The sequence below is a fragment of the Panthera uncia genome (assembly GCF_023721935.1).
Source record: "Panthera uncia isolate 11264 chromosome A1 unlocalized genomic scaffold, Puncia_PCG_1.0 HiC_scaffold_16, whole genome shotgun sequence".
NCBI classification, from domain to species: Eukaryota; Metazoa; Chordata; class Mammalia; order Carnivora; family Felidae; genus Panthera; species Panthera uncia.
Window position 1 is genome coordinate 40868268 of NW_026057576.1, and position 18732 is coordinate 40886999.

Sequence of the window (18732 nt, forward strand, 5' to 3'; positions counted from 1 at the left end):
TTAATTCCTAAAAATTGCCAATGGGAAGAGTGATGGTTGAACCTCATACTCCTGACCCTTTTCATGAGACCCTTAATCTCTTGACAAACTTTCACTAATTTTCCTAACAACACTAGACTGACCCCAATGAGTTGTGGCTCCTAAATTCTTGAAACACTGGTGAAATCTAGCTAGAACATTTAATCATGATTTTACTGTCATATATATTTTCTTGAAGCCAATATGTCACCTAGTTATAGGATGCACAATCCATTTTTGAATAATGTACTCTGTTAAAGACCAAACTTCTAATGAATCAAGAATAAATAATACTATCTTTTCAATTCCTAACTATTTTTCTTCTTAAATGTCACAATTAGAATTTGATCTTATACCTAGTTCACTTTCAGGGTACAAAGATTTTTGTGAATCACTTCAGACAATTTGTGATCATTATAGCAATATGATACACTTCTATGTAATATCTGTAAGCGTCATTATGTAAGTATCCTTAATCCTCAATATATGATTCCCAATACTATTGAACAATAGCATGATTCTGTCTGTAGTTCCTATTTGGCTAAATTATTTTTTTTAACTACAATTAATTTAAATATTATTGAAAATTAAATGGCTCTTGTCTCAATCTGCCAAAATACTTTCTTTTTTGATAGTTGTTGGTATTTGTGTCATAGTTCTTCATCATGTATGAATCCGTTCTGCACAAAATCCAGATTTTGAAAAGGTTTATCCTATACTGAGAAATTTGACAATTTCTACCAACTTTGATTACATTGCTTGGTGTGTGACAGGCAATTTTCTGTGTATGATTTTTTTTTTCAGTGCCAGATTGTAGTGCTATCATTTTAAAGACATTTTCAGGGATGTTTAGGGATCTAAATTTAAGTTAAAAGTCAAACCTCTGCTGAGTTGTACAGACAAACAAACAACTAAGTTGACAAAAAAAAATGAACAGATAAAATCTATTGCTAGGTTTGCACCTGGGCAGATCGTTAAACTGTGGCAAATCTCAACCTCTGGATCTATCATCCTGCTCATTTCTCAATTATAAGTCACATACAAATGCCACAAATTGTAGTTTAGAATGTAGGGGGGTGGTGGCAATGGTTTCAATAGCAATGTTTGGATGTAAGGAGAGAAAATTAATGTAGATGGTCTTGTGCTACCAGGTAATATAACTTCACTGGCAATTCAAGAAAATCAATATAAGAATTGTTTAAAGGGCCAATCTATTTTGGAAGGGGTACTGATCTTGAAGATTCATTTGCATGTCCAGGAAAAGAAACTTTTTGTGTGTGGCTGGAGGTTTTGAGGGGTGTTATAGTGAGTAAGTCTGAGCAGCAGGGAGGCCTCAAAAAGTCCAGGTAGAACTGCCATTAATAGCCCACAAGTTTTAAGTTAACTCACCTTTATCTTAAAACATACTACTTCTCTTCATTGCTTTAGCTTTGTCTTTATGAGACTGGGACCATCTTTATCTTCCCACCTGAAAGTACACCCAAACCTGTCTAGAATCTTTATTTTTTTTTCCAGCCTTATGGAGATGTACTTGACATATAATGTTGTGAGAGTTTAAGGTGTACGATGTAATAATTTGATACAGTTATATATTGTGAAATAATTTGGTTAATATCTCCATTACTTCATTTAATAAACATTTTTGTGTGTGTTAAGCACATTTAAGATCTACTGTCTTGGCAACTTTCAAGTATATAATATATTATTGTTAACTATAATCATCATGCTGCACATTAGATCCCCAGAATTTATTCATTCATCATTTAACTAGAAGTTTATACCCTTTGACCCATGTCTCCCTATTTCCCAATCCCACAGTCCCTGGCGACCACCATTCTACTCTCTGTTTCTATGAATTCAGCTCTTTTAGATTCCATATATAAGTGAAATCATATGGTATCTGACTTTCTCTGCCTGGCTTATTTCACTTTGCATGATGTCCTTAAGATCCATCCCATGTCATAAATGGAAGGATCTCCTTCTTTCCGATTGCTAAACAATATTCCATGTTCATATATATATATATATATATATATGAATCCATATTATGTGTATAACATGTAACATATGCATGTATGTATATGTATATTATATATGTATACGTATATATATATATATTATATATATACACCACATACATCGCACACACACACACACACACACACACACATACACCATATATACCACATCTTTTTATCCATTCATCCACTGACGGCCACTTAGTTTGTTTCCTTTGCTTGGCTATTGTGAATAATGCTGCAATGACATCTATTAGATGATCCTGGTTCCCTTTACTTTGGATATATACCCAGAAGTGAGGTTGCTGGATCGTACGGTTGTTCTAGTTTTAATTTTTTCAAGAATTTTCATATTATTTTCAATAGTGGCTGCCTATTCTCACCAACAATACCTTAGGGTTCCCTGTGTTCTACATCCTAGCCAACACTTGTTATCTCCTGTCTTTTTGGTCAGAAGTCTGAAGTATGTTTCACAGTGTAGAAACCTAGGTCTCACCAGGGCTGTTCATCCTCTAGAGATTTTAGGGGAGAAAATATTTTCTTGCATTTTCCAGCTTCTAGGACTGTATTCCTTGACTCATGCATCTTTCACCATCTTTCAGTTAAACAACATAGCATCTTCCAGCATCTGTTTTGTCTTCACATCTCATTTTCCTCTCATTCTTCTCTCCCTCTGCCTCTTTCTTATGAGGATGCATGTGATTACATTTAGATCCCATCCTAATAATCCAGGATAATCTCCCTATTTAAAGTTCCTTAATTTAATCACATCTGCAAAGATGCTTTTTCCAAATAAGGTAACACTTACAGGTTCTGAGGATTATGACTTTATAAATTTGGGGACCATTATTCAGCCTACTATGGTAGGTGTGAAATGAAACTTTAATCGAATCTGATTTATTTATTCGTAGTTATTTTTTAAAAATTTTTAAATGTTTATTTATTTTTGAGATAGAGAAAGGGAGAGAGGGAGAGAGTGGGGGGAGGGACAGAGAGAGAGGGAGACACAGAATCCAAAGCAGGCTCCAGGCTCTGAGCTGTCAGCACAGAGCCTGATGTGGGGCTGTAAGTCATGGACCACGAGCTCATGACCTGAACTGAAGTTGGACTTTTAACTGACTGAGCCACACAAGCACCCTTGTTTGTAGTTATTTGTGTTGATTCTGTTTCCTTCTCTTTCTGCCAGGAGTTGGTGTCAGTCGTCTATCTATCTATGCATCTATCTATCATCTGCCATATATTTCTAGCATACTTTGAAAAACATATGATATAAATTTAAGATAATATAATCGATTATATAAAATTCTCTCTTGTATGTCCTACGAGAGTTTCCCCAAGTGTCTTGATAGTGAAAGATCTGGCAATGAAACTCACTCTATGTACTTTGCTAATTCTTATTTTCCCAGAAATCTCTTTAAAGGCAGAAACTATGTTCAGGATATTTTTCTAAACCTTGTACATATCACAGAACAAATCTGATTATAGATCATCAATATTTTAAAATTGATTAGAACAAGTGAATTTAATTCAATGAGTTCTGATTTCAGAACTTTATTGAATAAACTGATCCCATGGCTTGATGGAAGTAATTATTTTTCCCTAGAACAGATGTATGAGGATGCCATAATATTTAAAAAAAATTTTTTAATGTTTTATTTATTTTTGAGACAGAGAGAGACAGAGCATGGACGGAGGAGGGTCAGAGAGAGAGGGAGACACAGAATCTGAAGCAGCCTCCAGCCTCTGAGCTGTCAGCACAGCTGACGCAGGGCTCGAACTCACGGACCATGAGATCATGACCTGAGCTGAAGTCCGACGCTTAACCGACTGAGCCACCCAGGCGCCCCGGATGCCATAATATTTTAATGTTGTTGTTTATTTGTTAATCTGTTTCTCCACTGGGAAGGAGGAAAAAGTTGTGTTTAGAATTAAAAAAAAAATTTTTTTTTTGGAAGAGGGAAAGAGAGACAGAGTGTGAGCAGAGGAGGGGCAGAGAGAGAGGGAGGCACAGAATCCGAAGCAGGCTCCAGGCTCTGAGCTGTCAGCACAGAGCCTGACGCAGGGCTCAAACTTACAAACTGTGAGATCATGACCTGAGTGGAAGTTGGACAGTTAACTGACTGAGCCACCCAAGCTCCCTGAAAAATAGTTGTATTTTGAAAGAACACTTGGATGGTGGAAGATAGACTGAGAGTTCCAGTGTATAGATTGCTTTGACAGGGTATGACGGCTCCACACATCAGTTTGTGAGAAAAGTCATTGTTTATACTGAAAATCATGTGTACACTTTAGCTCACTCAGGGCTACCACAATACACAACTCCAGGGTATAATTTACAATTATATTCCTTTCTCTATGTAAATGGTGCTCCCCTAGAGTTGTGTGGTACATCCATATATGACGGTCTCATAAAATGGACTCAGCTGGAAATTCATTTAATCCCTCTTTTTGCTACTGAAGAAACACTTGTAGTGGCATATATGAAGTCAAGAGGGATAATCTGTATTATGGAAAAGTGTTATTAGGAAAGCCAGAGTGATCTAACAATTCTTTCTATTGAAGGATATTAATAATCCTCCACAAATATCAGAAGTAAGAAGGAATAAACAGGAACTTTTCCGCTTGTAGAAAACTGGTTCCAATATTATTGTATGCTCTTCATTTAGTAATCCTTAACATTTCTGCAAAGTCTATATTATATGCCAGATTCTATGGTGAAAACGGATACACAGATGGTAGTATTTCTGTTTTCTTTTTTTTTTTAATGTTTATTTATTTATTTTTGAGAGAGAGAGAGACAGAGAGACTGAGCATGAGCGGGGGAGGGGCAGAGAGAGAGCGAGACAAAAATTCCGAAGCAGGCTCCAGGCTCTGAGCTGTCAGCACAGAGCCTGACGCGGGGCTCAAACTGACAGACCATGGGATCATGACCTGAGCCAAAGTCAGATGCTTAACCTACTGAGCCACCCAGGTGCCCCTAGATGGTAATATTTCTTGATCTTGTCTTCAAGTTTTGTCTTAATCTGGTCTTCAACTAATGGAATTTGTATAAAGGTATATAAGAACCTGGTTTTCAGATAAACTATCTAAAGACCACTTCATATGGAGTGTGCCATTTATAACATAGTCTACTCAAGAAACCGTATTTGCATTTTAATTTTTTTCCATCACTTGACTCTAAATAAGATTGTTGTATGCACTATTTAATTCAACAAATATTTATTGAGTATTTAGCAAGTTCTCATGTCATTTCCCCCAAATAAAATACTAGCTCATTCTTTGATTCAAATAACATTATGAAGTGGGTTCTTTTATATTTTAATAACGTTTGTAGCTCGTAGTTGTCTGATGTCTTTGAATGTTAAAATGGCATTGGCATTAGACAGTTCCTCAGGGCAGGGACTGTGTCTGCTTAAATTGCTTTGTGAGGAACACAGGTGGCTGAGTAATAAACACTTTTTGCTGATGCAATGTCTTGTATTGAAGACAAAGCCTCTGATTACTTAGTGTTTTGAAATTAGTTTTTAAAGATGCATCAGGAATCCAATTAGTGTATAATGTGTGCCTGACACTGAAAATGGCTTTGGAACAGATTAACAAGACCACAGCACCCTCATCACAAAAGTTTATATGTTAAAACCAATACTACGGGATGAAAACAAATGTGGACATTGAATAAGTAGATTATTTTTTCTAAAACCTTAATAGAATACCTAATATTGCACAAAACAAACATGCATATTTGTGTGTGCATGTGTGTGTACATTTTTCTTCATGCTTCCATTTTGAGGGTCGTAGTTGATCAATGACACTGTTACAGGAATGATCAGCAGCAAACTGGCATTAGCTTGGCAGAGAATTGTAGTTTGACATTGATGTGTTCAATGTGATATTTTGGTTTTGTTTTTCTTTCTCATACGGTATAATGCTCTATTTAGCAGAAAAGAAGTGTCATTCTTTTGGGGACACCTGCAACGCCAGGCCCCCTCTCCCAGCACAAGCCTCAAGTCATATCGAGAGAGGCCTCTGAGGCCCCGAGAAGCTGTGACGGTACAGTTCGTTCCTTTGACCTTTAACTCCTATGGCTGCTCTGACACTAACTTTTCCCACTTCTGATCTAGGCTTTTCTTGTAGCTTCCACATGGGGCATAAGCTTCTGTTCTTCTGCTGTTACTGTTGTCTTTTCAATCCCATCTCCCTCAATGGTGAGAGAGTAATCATACTACAAAGCGAGTGATCAGATCACACAACAGTCTAAAATCAGTCAGTGGTTTGTCTTTCCCTAACTGCAAACTCTGAAACACACAGTACATTTCTCACTACATTTCCATCTGAAGCTTATGCATAAGACACACCCAATACCTGTTTGTTAATCCACTGACTGACTGACCTGATAACCATCTTGGTCTTTCACTTTTGACTCAGTCTTATCCCAGACTTTTATTTAAATTTTCTACTTGTGATTTAAACACTGGCTCTACCCATACCGTGGTGATTCTCACTCTCATTCTCTTTTCTTTCTTGCTTGGCACTGCAAGCAAGTTTCATCAGTTTCCTCAACTTATGGTTTCATCAACTTATAGGTTTTTGGCTATGCAGTTTACCTGGTTACTATAACTATGGACCAAATTTGACTCTGTGCATTTTTTCTCTCCCATCCTTTTCTTATCGCTGCTGTAGCAAATTACCACATGCTTAGTGGCTTAAAACAATACAAATATATTCCCTTTCAGTTCTTGAGGCTAGAAGTTCAAAATCATTCTCATAGGGCTAAAATCAAGATATTGACAGTGCTTATTCCTTCTGGCGCCTTAAGGAGAAATCCTGTCCTGGGTTCTGCCAGTTTTTAGAGGTTGCTGACGTTCTCTGGCTCGTGGCTGCCTCACCTAATGTCTGCTTCTGTCTCCACGTCCCCTTCTCTCTGTAGCCAAATCTTCCTCTGCCTCCTTCTTGTATGGACCCTTGTGATTACACTGGGCCCATCTGGATAATTAAGAATTACCCCCCCCATCTCCAAATCCTAAAATTAATCACACTTCATGTCCCTTTTACTATATCAGGTAATCTATTCACAGGTTTCAGGGACCCAGATGTTGACATCATTGAGGGAGTCATTTCAGCATACCTTACTGCCTTTCTTGAAACAGATTTGTAAGTAACCAGAGGTTCCTAGAAATGATTATTTTGTGCCCCCCAATATGACATATTTTCTTTGGGCTTCTTTGTTGATTTATTCTCTTTTTTCAAATATAGTATGATCATCATACAAATTTCACGAAAAACAGAAGAACATGATATATAAAAAGTTTTCTGACTCCTGTTTCTCAGCAATCACCAATATTAAGAGTTTGGTGTGGATTATTCCATTCCTGTGTAAATGCACACACAGAGAAAGGAAGAAAAATGCATGCAGATTCTATGTATTCTATGTATATACAACTTCAGTTGACTGATACAGGATCAGATATTATTCTACATCTTGCTTTTTCTCAACTAATAATATGCATGGAGTGTATTTCCATGTCAGCACTTGTATATATACTTCTTATTACCGTTTGGAAGGAGATTACATTGAAATATCATGTTTATTTTGGGATAACTGATATATTTGTATTATCGATTCTTCTATTCCAGGAATATGGTACCTTTTATTAAGACTTTAAAATTAATACTTCTTTACTATTTGTTATTTTGTTCAGTTGCACCTTTCTCTAATTTCTGAAGTTCATTCCTAAGTACCCAGTAGGAGTTTTTTTCTCCTTTAAATTGTGTGTATGTGGTGTGTGTGTGTGTGTGTGTGTGTGCGCTTGAGTTCCTAACTGATTATTGCTGGCATTTGAGAAAGCTATTATTTTGGTATGTTTCCTTGTATCTGACTATTTTACTGAATACTCATTAGGCTTATTAGTTTTTAAGTGTTCCTTTTGCATTTACCAGGAATAGAAATATATTATGTGCAACTAATGACAATTTAGCTTTTTCCTTCTTGGTTCACCAGTGTAAAAGTTTGCCAGATTTCTCTGTCTAATTACTCTCTGGATGCTCCAGCTTCAGGCACTTGTTTATGCAGGTGAAGATGACCAAGGAGCCACGGATCAGCTTCTTCTGATAAACTATCTTGACATCTATTATGGGGAGAAGACAAGGAATGGTAAGTACATGAGGCCAACGTGAGAATAAACTAAAAATCTCATATTTTAATAGGAAGCTACAAGTCTCTGAGCTTTAATTTCTGTATATTGTGCAGATAGAGAAATGTTCAAAGAGAAGAGCGTGGAAATCGCATGGGATTACTTCAAACTCTGCTTGTGCCACTTTCAATCATGTGTCTTCATGTCTTCATGGCATGTCACTAAATGTTGTTCCTGTTATTTTACTTGTCTTATGGCTAACAAACATGAAAGTGGTGTATATGGCAGAAACTAGGTGAACAATCCTTTTACTAACAAGGCTTATTTCTATCTGGGAGTGTTCTATGCTAAGCAATTGTTTTCTACAGTGTGAAACAATATGCTATTTCTAGAGTTAACGTTAAACACTAAAAACACAGAGAAAGTTGTGTACTAAAAATGAAGGAAACCTAATGACAAGAACCAGGATGTAAATTTTTCAATATACAAAACAGATATACTGTTTTGAACAGGAGCAAGCATATAATAAACATCACTGTCAAAGTCAAAGCACTCGGTGGAGAGGAGACTACAAGAGGCTGGAAGAATGGCATATAGGTTCTAAGAGTATTCAGATTCCTTTCAAAAACAGGCATAATATTCAGCTTCACTACATTTTTTTCTATTCATCTTTAGCAGTTTCAAAGCATGCTTATTATAAATATGTGTGCATGTATTTAGATATATTCTTGAGTTCCCTAACTGTGTTATTACTGGGAGAGAGCTGCAAATTCATTGAAATATTCTGGACTCACTATCATAAAAATCAGTTACAAGTGTTGCTCTAATGCTTACTTACTTAATCTTCATAAATAATGTATTCATTTTACCCAGCTATTGCTAAATCATTTCAGAACAAATTGCCAGTGTGAAAAGAGTTACACCATTACTATCCTTTCAAAAAATTATCTGGATTCATTTTATCCTTAAAAACACTTTATGAAATATTTTAAATATATAAAAAAGTTTAGAGAATAATTCTGCAGACACCAGTGCAAACATATACATACGTTTCTTAACATTTTGCCAGAGTTGCTTCAGGTTTTTTAAGAAATAAAATACAAGAGACTCAATTCAACCCACTTTGTACCCTTTTTCAATCACATTTTCTTCCATTTTTACCTCAAGTTAATCAGCATTATGAAGTTGCAAAGCAAATTTCATCCATGCATTTTAAAATATTTTCAATAAGTATGTATGCATCCATATGAAATATTGTTTTGTACTTTAAAAAGATACACAAATTGTATCATGCCATTGATTTAGTTTTGTATCCTGTCTTTTAAACTCAATATTATACTTTTGGTATTTGTCCAGATTAATACCAGTCCATCTAGTTATTCATTTCAACTGCCCTGTAAATGATTCTATTGAATAAATACATTTATGTTCGATATTTGTTGCAATCTTCTGAATTCCGAATATGTCCAATGTTCTGTTATGGATGGCCATTTAACTTATTTCCACTTTCCCCCGGAAGACGCAGTATACAGTTACACGTCCAGGGCTTTCTCTAGAGTGGTGCTTCTCAAGTGTTAATTTGCATGTGGATCCACCTGGGACTCCTGTTAAAATGCACATACTGATTCAATAGATCTGGGATGGAGCCTGAGATGATAAGTTTCTAACAAATGCCTAAGTGATGTCTCTGCTGCTTGTTCATGGAGAACAGAACACATTGAGTAGCAACACACTAGGATATCGTCTCTCTAAATGTATATCTCCTATATCCTACATCGTGTGTGTGTGTGTGTGTGTGTGTGTGTGTGTATTACATCATGTGTGTGTGTGTGTGTGTGTGTGTGTATTACATTTGGCTACCTTTACTTTAGAGTTTGAAAATTTACTTTAGAGTTTGAAAAACAAAGTATTCTGGATCCCCCTGTCTTTTGCAGCTAGAGGTAGCTAAGTTATGAGATAGTTCTGGCCATTGCAATATAAGCATAAATTAGCAGTGATGACTCAATTGAGTCATCTCTAACCTTTCTCTTGCCTGGGACTGTGGCGATTCTGGAGCTGCAGCAGCCACACATTAAGGAAAGCAGAGTGACAAAATAGGTCTGGTTCCTTGAGGGCATTGTTAGCCTCTGCTCCAGCCCTGGATGTCTGTCCAGATAATTTTTATTTTAATGTCTGAGACAAACCTTTTGCTTGATTGAACCACTGTAATCTGGTTTACAGTTACTTATATGTGAACATCCTGCTAAATGATACAATGCCTCTTAAGCTTTTCTAGATATTGCCAAATTACTTTCAAATGATGCTGTTATTTTACACTTCCATTAGGAGTATGAGACAATTCCTAATTTTATTTTTCCACATGTTTGATATTTCTTGGCATTGTCAAGTATTTGGAAGTTCTTTCCCATATAATAATAGTGAGGATGACATCTAATTGTGTTTTAATTTTCATTTCTGTGGACACTAGTGGTGTTAGATTTGTTTGTGTTGACTGCTCATTCAGATTTCCTTCTGTGTGAATTGTTCTTAACAACAAGCAATTTTTTTATATATGTTTATAAGTATTTCTTTCAGATTACAGCTTTTCTTGTCACTTTGTTTTTGATATCTCTATCTAGACGAAAAGTAAATTAATTGTGGTCACATTTATAATTATTTTCCTGTGCATTTTGTGCTCTTTGTTTCTTCTTTAAGATACCTTTCCCTAGCCTGTGGTCATATCTTCTCTTTAAAAACTTATGAATGAATAAGTTAATTTCTAAGTGAAGTAAGTCAGACAGAGAAAGACTAATACTGTATTATGTTGCTTGTATATGGAATCTGAAAAAGTCATATTTTCTTTTAAAATTTGAACATTTTGCTTTTCTGACTTAAATTTCAGTCTGCTTGGAGTGGGGATTTTTGTCATATGATAGGAGGGAAGAATCCAAATTTATATATTCCATGTGAACGACCAATCATCCTAGTTCTACTATGTAGAAAGTTTATTCTTTACTGCTTTGTAAAGTCAAATCTGTCATTTCCCATGTTGCCAACATGCCATTCTATTTTGTCAATCTGTACTGATGATACACTGCCTTGATATGGTAGAGTGAGTCTTCCCAAATTTGTTCTTCAAAATCTTCAAAAATCTTCATTATTCTTGCCCTTTTGTTTCTCAAGTAGTTCTTTTGGAGTAATGTTTAGAGGGGCCAATCCTACTCCCACTCATTGTTCCTAGACCCAAGAATTCAAGCTTCTGAGGACCTATCACCATATGTAAGCTGGTGGTTCAAAGAAAATACTGGGAAATTGCAACTCAGATTCATAAGATATATTAATCTGAGCTATTTCATAGTGGTGACTTTAATGTCCATTCCATTATTCTATTAGTCAAGTTATGTCTTTGTGACATAACATATTGTGGAAGCAGTGGGTTCTATGACTAGGAGCTCATTGTTCAACCTCTTGTGCCATGAAATTGACATCTTGGTATAAGGCAATGCAGTGCAGGATCCCATGCCAATAAGTCAGAGTTTCTCTTAGTCCTAAGATGATAATGTTCTCAGAGGCCCTGCAGCAGACAAGAAAGACAAACTTCTATCTGAGGTAGGTGTCAATTCCAGTAAGAATGAATTGCTGCACATTCCAGGGTAGAAAGAGTCCAATATATTCAACCTGGCACCAGAAGTCTCTTTGAGGAATGGTGCTAAGATAAAGGGCTCAGAGTTGTTTTCTTCTGCTGGCAGGTTTATAGGTGGTGATAATGAACATATGTCCTTGAACCCGTATATAGTTTATAACCCTGCTACCATGTGCAATCTCTTCTTGGACCCACTGTGCAAGCATAGGAGGTTATGAAGAGAGAGACTGGTAGACAGAGATTAGAAATATCCTGTCCAACTCATTGTCACTTTCCCTTGACTCTAATTTTCCCAACTTTGTCCTTCAAATATCTTGAGCAAAACGGTAGGCCATCCATGCCTGACTGGGAGTTAGCGTACATTGGTACTGAAGGCCATTTCCCCCCAAAATGTCCAGTGTGCACAGTGTACCGTTCTTCCCACTGGGAGAATATTTCTTCCTGCTCACTATCTTCAGGGCCAGCCCTGAAAAGGGATTGTGGTTTGGAAGTAGTCAATTTTCCTCTTACCTGTAAATTACAGCTGAATAGTATCCACCTTTGTCAGTGACCCTTAGGGATCCCTCTAGGAGACTATAGGTGTAAAATTGAAGAAGAGGTAGCAGCGAGACAGAGGTAGAGAACATGAGAGTTTGGGCTTCCTATTTATGTGCCTTACTTATGTCCTCTGGAACTTCAAGGACTCTATCCTAAGTATATCGTTTCCACCAAGTGATGAATTGCTTCTGTACGCACCTGACATTATGAGTCTCTGTGTGTGATAATAAACATTCATTGATGTCACATGGTCAGGCACCTAACCTCAGCTGGTGCCCAATAGATTACAAAGTCTGCTTCTTAAATAGTGTTTTGCTTCCGGCTGCAGATGACATGACTTTGCATTACCAGGGATATCTTTGGAAATATAAATTCTTGAGCTCCAACTCAGACCAACTAATCAGAAATTTTGAGGATGATATTAATGAACAATCAAGTTTAAGAACCACTGACTTACAAGGATATCCTTGCAAGGATATCACTGGCAGACCAATGATTACTGAAACCCTTCACTGATATGGCAACCTCCAAATTTTTGAAGGCTTAATCTCTCACCTCTTGGCATATCTGCATCCTTCCAAAGCATTCAAAATACTTGTCTCAACCTTCAGGTCCAATTAGCATAGTGGACCACAACTCTAGGCATTCTGGAATTTATCCTGAGTTTTTGTTTACAATATTCATATTTTTTTCAAATATTCCCAATGGGCTTTTTTACAGTTGTCTGATATTACCTCATTTCTGCACTGTTTTTGCAGAAATAAATTATTGAATCTTATTCTCTCATTTAGCTCTTGAATGATACTAAATATAAGAATGTAAAAGTTTTTACATATTATCATATTATTTTTATTTAATGTAGTGTAAATTCATTTAATTTGCTAGCTTTTCATTTTTTGTGTTTGTTAACATTTTGATTTTTCAGGTTCATCTTGTGTGGTATGTATGTGACAGTGATTAGAGCAGTATTTCTTTCCCTATCTTTATCTCTTTAGAATAAGCCATCTTGAATACTGTATTTAAATGCCTCCAATTAACCTATAAGGCCCATAATCCTGAGCCCATTCTTAATTTAAAAAAAATTTTAAAGTGTTTTAATTTTATTTTTGAGAGAGAGAGAGAGACAGAATGTGAGCAGGGGAGGGGCAGAGAGAGAGGGAGACAGAATCTGAAGCAGGCTCCAGGCTCTGAGCTGTCACTGAGCCCATTCTTAAAATGTCAGCTTGGAGCTCCTATCCTATAATGACACTGGGGATATAGTAAATTCAAATGCCATTCCAGAGGTGGACTGTTTTAGTTTCTGGTCTTAAGTTGGGTTTTTGTCCATCTACTTGTCAGATTCATCATTTCTGATAAAGCAAAATTGTAGGTCCTATTTGGCATTAACTTATTTTAGCTCCTTTCACTATCAGTAGACATCCTCCTCAGCTCTGGTTTTAAGAGGTGAGCCTATCTCTGCACCTCCCTTCCCCCCATCTTATATGGTGCAGTTTCCATTTTTATTACTTAGACTGAAATTTAGGCTTTCCCAGCTTACACTGATATCCCAAACCCAAGAAGTATGTGGCTTTACTTCTACTCATTGCTTTACATTTATATTCTGTATCTGATACTTGGGAAAGCTTATTTTGTTGGGCTTTTAAAAATTTCTCTTCATGGATTTTTCTACTGTTGCTACACATTTTGGTGTAGGAGGTAGGGTATCAGAGAAATCAAAGTTTAAAAGTGTCAATGTACAGCTTCATCTTACCCAGAAATACCATATTTTATTTTTCACTTTTTTGATGTCTAAAAATAACCTTTTAAGCAAGGCAGAAAACATTTTAAAAATGAAGAAACCACACACTGATACTAGCTGATGCACCTAGAATACCTAACCATTAAACAACATTAATAATAGTTAGGCTATCCTAGATGATAGAACTCCTGGAGTCCTCTCCTTCCTCTGAAACTGCTTTATGCAGGGGAAATTATTTTGGCTAGATAACATCCTGAACATTGGCCAGGGAGTAGCTGGGAATTACATTAATATGTATTGGTTTTGAATGAAATTGTGTTTTCTTCTGTATTTCCTTATTATCCAGCAGATCAAGTCCACATATCTGCTCTTTTTCATTATTTTCCATGAGCTATCTGCTCCTTCCTAACCAAATATATATCAAATTATCCTGTGACATTTCATTGAGCAGTACAACTCCTTTCTCTTGAAGACAAAGCATGCTCCTTGATACTGGAATGGGTTTGCTCATTCTGGCCTGCCTTTCCATGGCATTCTCTAATACCTTTTCTTACCTATCCATATCCTCCACACCCTTCATGAGACAATAAACTCCAATCTTCGGCACTAAGCCTTCCAACTTTTTGGAAATTTCACACTAGTTTGGTGTATTCCGTTTATGTTACATATCATTTTTCTCTATTGAGGTTTTATTTTTACTATTTTAACTCTGTATGTGTTGGCACCCTATTTGAAATTTAAACTTCTTACAAAGAAAAAAATGTGTCTTATACTTTCTTGAATATCCCACAGTGCATGGTCAAATGCAAAACACTTTGTTGACTGGCTGATTTGATGAGAGCTCTAGGGATATAATAATCACATGCACATTATTCTTTTTCGCTCTTGGTAGCTTCATCCCACCCTACCCTTTTTGTTTATTTTTTCAGAGATATCCATGTAGTTTCTGTCAGAAATAATTGGAAAGAAGGACTAAATTTGTTTCCTCTTTATTTGAGGTAAATGTTCATTTTCCCTCCATATATCCTCATTTTGATTTGTCAGAAATAATGATATTTGGTTACACAAACTTCTAAGTTTCAAGCATTTTATGTATCAATTGCCAGTCAGTAGTCAAGCATTCACTGACCCCTTGCTTCAAAACTTAAACTACCCCCAGATATTTTACACCTCTCTTATACTGAGAATATAGCCATAAAGTTAACATTGATGTTGAAATTATATGATTAACTTATATTTATAAGAATAATCCACTAAGTGAAAATAAGATTCTCCATATCATTTCTGCACATTTTCTATGCATTCTTCTACTTTATATAAAAAAAGATACATAGGGAATATATATATATATATATATAGATAGATATAGATATAGATATAGATATAGATATAGATATAGATATTGATATATATATCAGTGGTCAATGTACAGCATGTAGCTTGGAAGAGAATAATATGTAGGCCAAAGTTCGAAGTACCTTACGTTCTTAACCAAGTGAATCGACTGGTATATTTTCTACATGACTTGTGTTCCTCCAAATTTCTAAGAATTTCATGACAAAGGAAATGCAGTGAATTACAGGCAACTTATATAATGGTGTTCCAGTTTTAGCAGTGTAAGCAAGCAATGGCAAAATGTTATCTTCCTCATTATGCCAACTTAATGCATTAGCTTGTAGCATATGGCATGTGAGCCTCGTGATAGGAGAAGAAGCTTGGGTTTTTATTCTGTCTACCAATAGGTGCCAGCATTCATTCAGTTCCCTCCAGGCATTGTAATTGTTCACATAACAGCAGGATGCGCATCTACACTCATGGCAATGGCTGAGAAATTGAGTTCATCTCACATTTTTCTTTCAAGCTTTTATTACACCATGTATTTCAGAGTAGTGACTTGATTTTTATGCAATTTAATCCTCTTGCTGTGAGCATCATCTTTGAGAACTTATGATCTTTCAGTTCATTCTTCATTCAATAATGTGTTTATGTGCTCTGTATACAGCATTATTTTGATACCAACCATTCTGTAAAATGTTCCAAAATGAATCAATTCATATAAACTGGGCCAAATAAATCAGTCCTCAGAAATATACCATCAATTCCATTACACAAGTGAAGGGTAGAAGCACTGTATTGCAGTGAAAAGTAGAACAACTGTAGACACTAAAATACACATTACTACTAATACATCAACCCTCTTATTTTGGTGTATACCACTTCTAGCTAGCTCTTTTTAGGACAGTAATTACCATAATATAAGTTCTGATAGGGATTTGGGCTATAAAAGGAAATATGGAATGTCTTGAATATGGCAGTTTCAGGTAAGGCATCATAGAAGAGATCTCAGACCACCACAGTACAGTATTATCATATTAGGATATCTAAAAGATCAGAGTGGGATGCCTGGTGGCTCGGTCAGCTAAGCATCCAACACTTGATATCGGCTGAGGTCACGATCTCACTGTTGTGAGGTCGAGCCTCGTGTTGGGCTCCACACTGAGTGGAGCCTGCTTGGGATTCTCTCTATTCCTCTCTTTCTGCCTCTGTCCCACTCGTGAATGTACTCCCTCTCTCAAAGTAAATAAATAAACTTTAGGAGTGCCTGGGTGGGTCAGTGGTTGAGCATCTGACTTCGGCTCAAGTCATGATCTTGAGGTTTGTGAGTTTGAGACCCACACCCAGCTGTCTTGCTGTCGGCACACAGCCCACTTCAGATCCTCTTTCCCCCTCTTTCTCTGCCCCTCCCCTGCTTGCCCTGTCTCTCAAACATAGATAAACATTTAAAAAAATAAATAAACTTTAAAAATAAATAAATATAAGATCAGAGAGCTGGAAAGAAAGGAGTATTTTCCATATGTGGAATTTAAGAAATAAAACAAACAAACCAAGAAACAGACTCAACTATAGAGAGCAAATTGATGGGGAGGGGGGAGAAGTGGGGTAAATAAATGATGGGGATTAAGAAGTGCACTTGTGATGACCACAGGGTATTGTATGGAAGTGTCAAATCACTATATTGTATACCTGAAACTAAGATTACACTGTATGTTAACTAACTGGAATTTATTATTATTATTATTTTAGCTAATTGGAATTTAAATAAAAACTTCAAAAAAAAGAAAGGAGTATTTTCTAGGAATGAAGAAGAACTCATGAAATCAATAATCGTATTTTAAATCCTCAAAAGAGAGCACCAATCAAATTACTACAGCCATGCTACGTACCAACACACACTTTTGATGAATTCACTGCATAGTAATCGGGTTTTTTATTGCAAGCAGCAAAAATCATCTCTGACTCTCTCATGCAGTAAATAATGCATTTTGGAAGAATGTTAGGACTTGGAAACCACCAGGAGATTGGAGAACTTGATCAGAAGATGAGCTAAAGCCAGGGGACACCAGGTTGTGGGAACCAGAGATAGGCCCACACCCCAAGAACATCACAGAGAACCTACATCTCTGACGTATCTGCCCTCACTCTCCCATCCCTGCCTCTTTTCCTGAAACATTCAATGTTCCCACCACCACTGCCAGACACAGAGGCTGGGAAAACAAATTGCAGTCTATACTTTTCCAGGGGCCTCTTGTTCCAGATTCAAAGTCTCAAGAAAGATTATGAGTCAATAAACTGAGATCGCTTGCTCACCCCTCACTATCCGAGGCTGCTGAGAGTGGGATTTTGCTCCTTCAGAACCTGACTCCTGTAAGAAGCACATACTCTTCAAATAGAACTAAGATACCTGCACATTTACAAACTTCAAGTAGACTAACCTTTTCAACCTCTCTCTGTTCATTGATTAATCACTTAGTTATATTTCCTACAGTTTCTAACAACTTTATTTTATAATCACTTTTTTTAACATGCAATGACATTGAGTTATGTAGTGTACATATTATTTTCTATACTTTACAGACAAAGGTAATAATATCCAAAATATTTAACCTACTTGAATAGTTAAAAATTTGACCAAGATTGAGCATTCTTTCTACTACATGTAAATCATTAGTATATTTCTGTTTTCTTTTCTGACCTGCTTCACTTAAGTCATGTTGTTGGACAAAATGCTATAATTATCTTACTAATAAAGTTTGTGTATGTCAATTTTTTATGTGTAACTAACCACTCATAGAAAGAATGAAAATATACACAATGCGACTTGAGGACATATGTTTACTCAGTGTGAATTATTTCCCAAAATACATATGTGGTCAGCATTCAAAGTTGCTAATGAAAACTGCCTTCACTGAGATACAATTTAGCTGATTCCCAACAGTTTATTTCTTTTTTCATGTTTTTTACCCATTTTAGAATGAATTCTAGAGCAAAATAGATTAGCCAACTTTAGTCTTCATTTTCTAAAATACTTTTTGAGGATGACTTTAAATATTACATATACAAAGACTTACACCAACTACCAATTGATCATCTTTATTTTCTTTAAGCTAGGATTTCTATAGTTTTCCACTTTATAATCAGTGACTCAAGCCCTTGACTTATGTGGAATTAGTTTAGAAGTAAAGAAAAACTCCTTGAGAACTCTCTCAAATAGCAGTATGCCACCTATAGTACATCATTTCCATTTATAAAACTGATTATACTCTAAGTGCTGGATAATGGGCAAGGACAAAGAACTTTCAAACTGCTTCTGCTACACGAGCATGTTTT

General features: G+C 36.1%; 1 long non-coding RNA gene across 1 annotated transcript; it reads left to right on the plus strand.

Moving 5' to 3' along the window:
- Nucleotides 1-11603: 11603 nt before the first annotated feature.
- On the plus strand, nucleotides 11604-17711 carry LOC125934188 (uncharacterized). The gene is made up of 2 exons (XR_007461261.1): nucleotides 11604-11755; nucleotides 17149-17711. It is a non-coding gene; the product is annotated as an uncharacterized LOC125934188 (long non-coding RNA).
- The last annotated feature ends 1021 nt before the right edge of the window (nucleotides 17712-18732 follow it).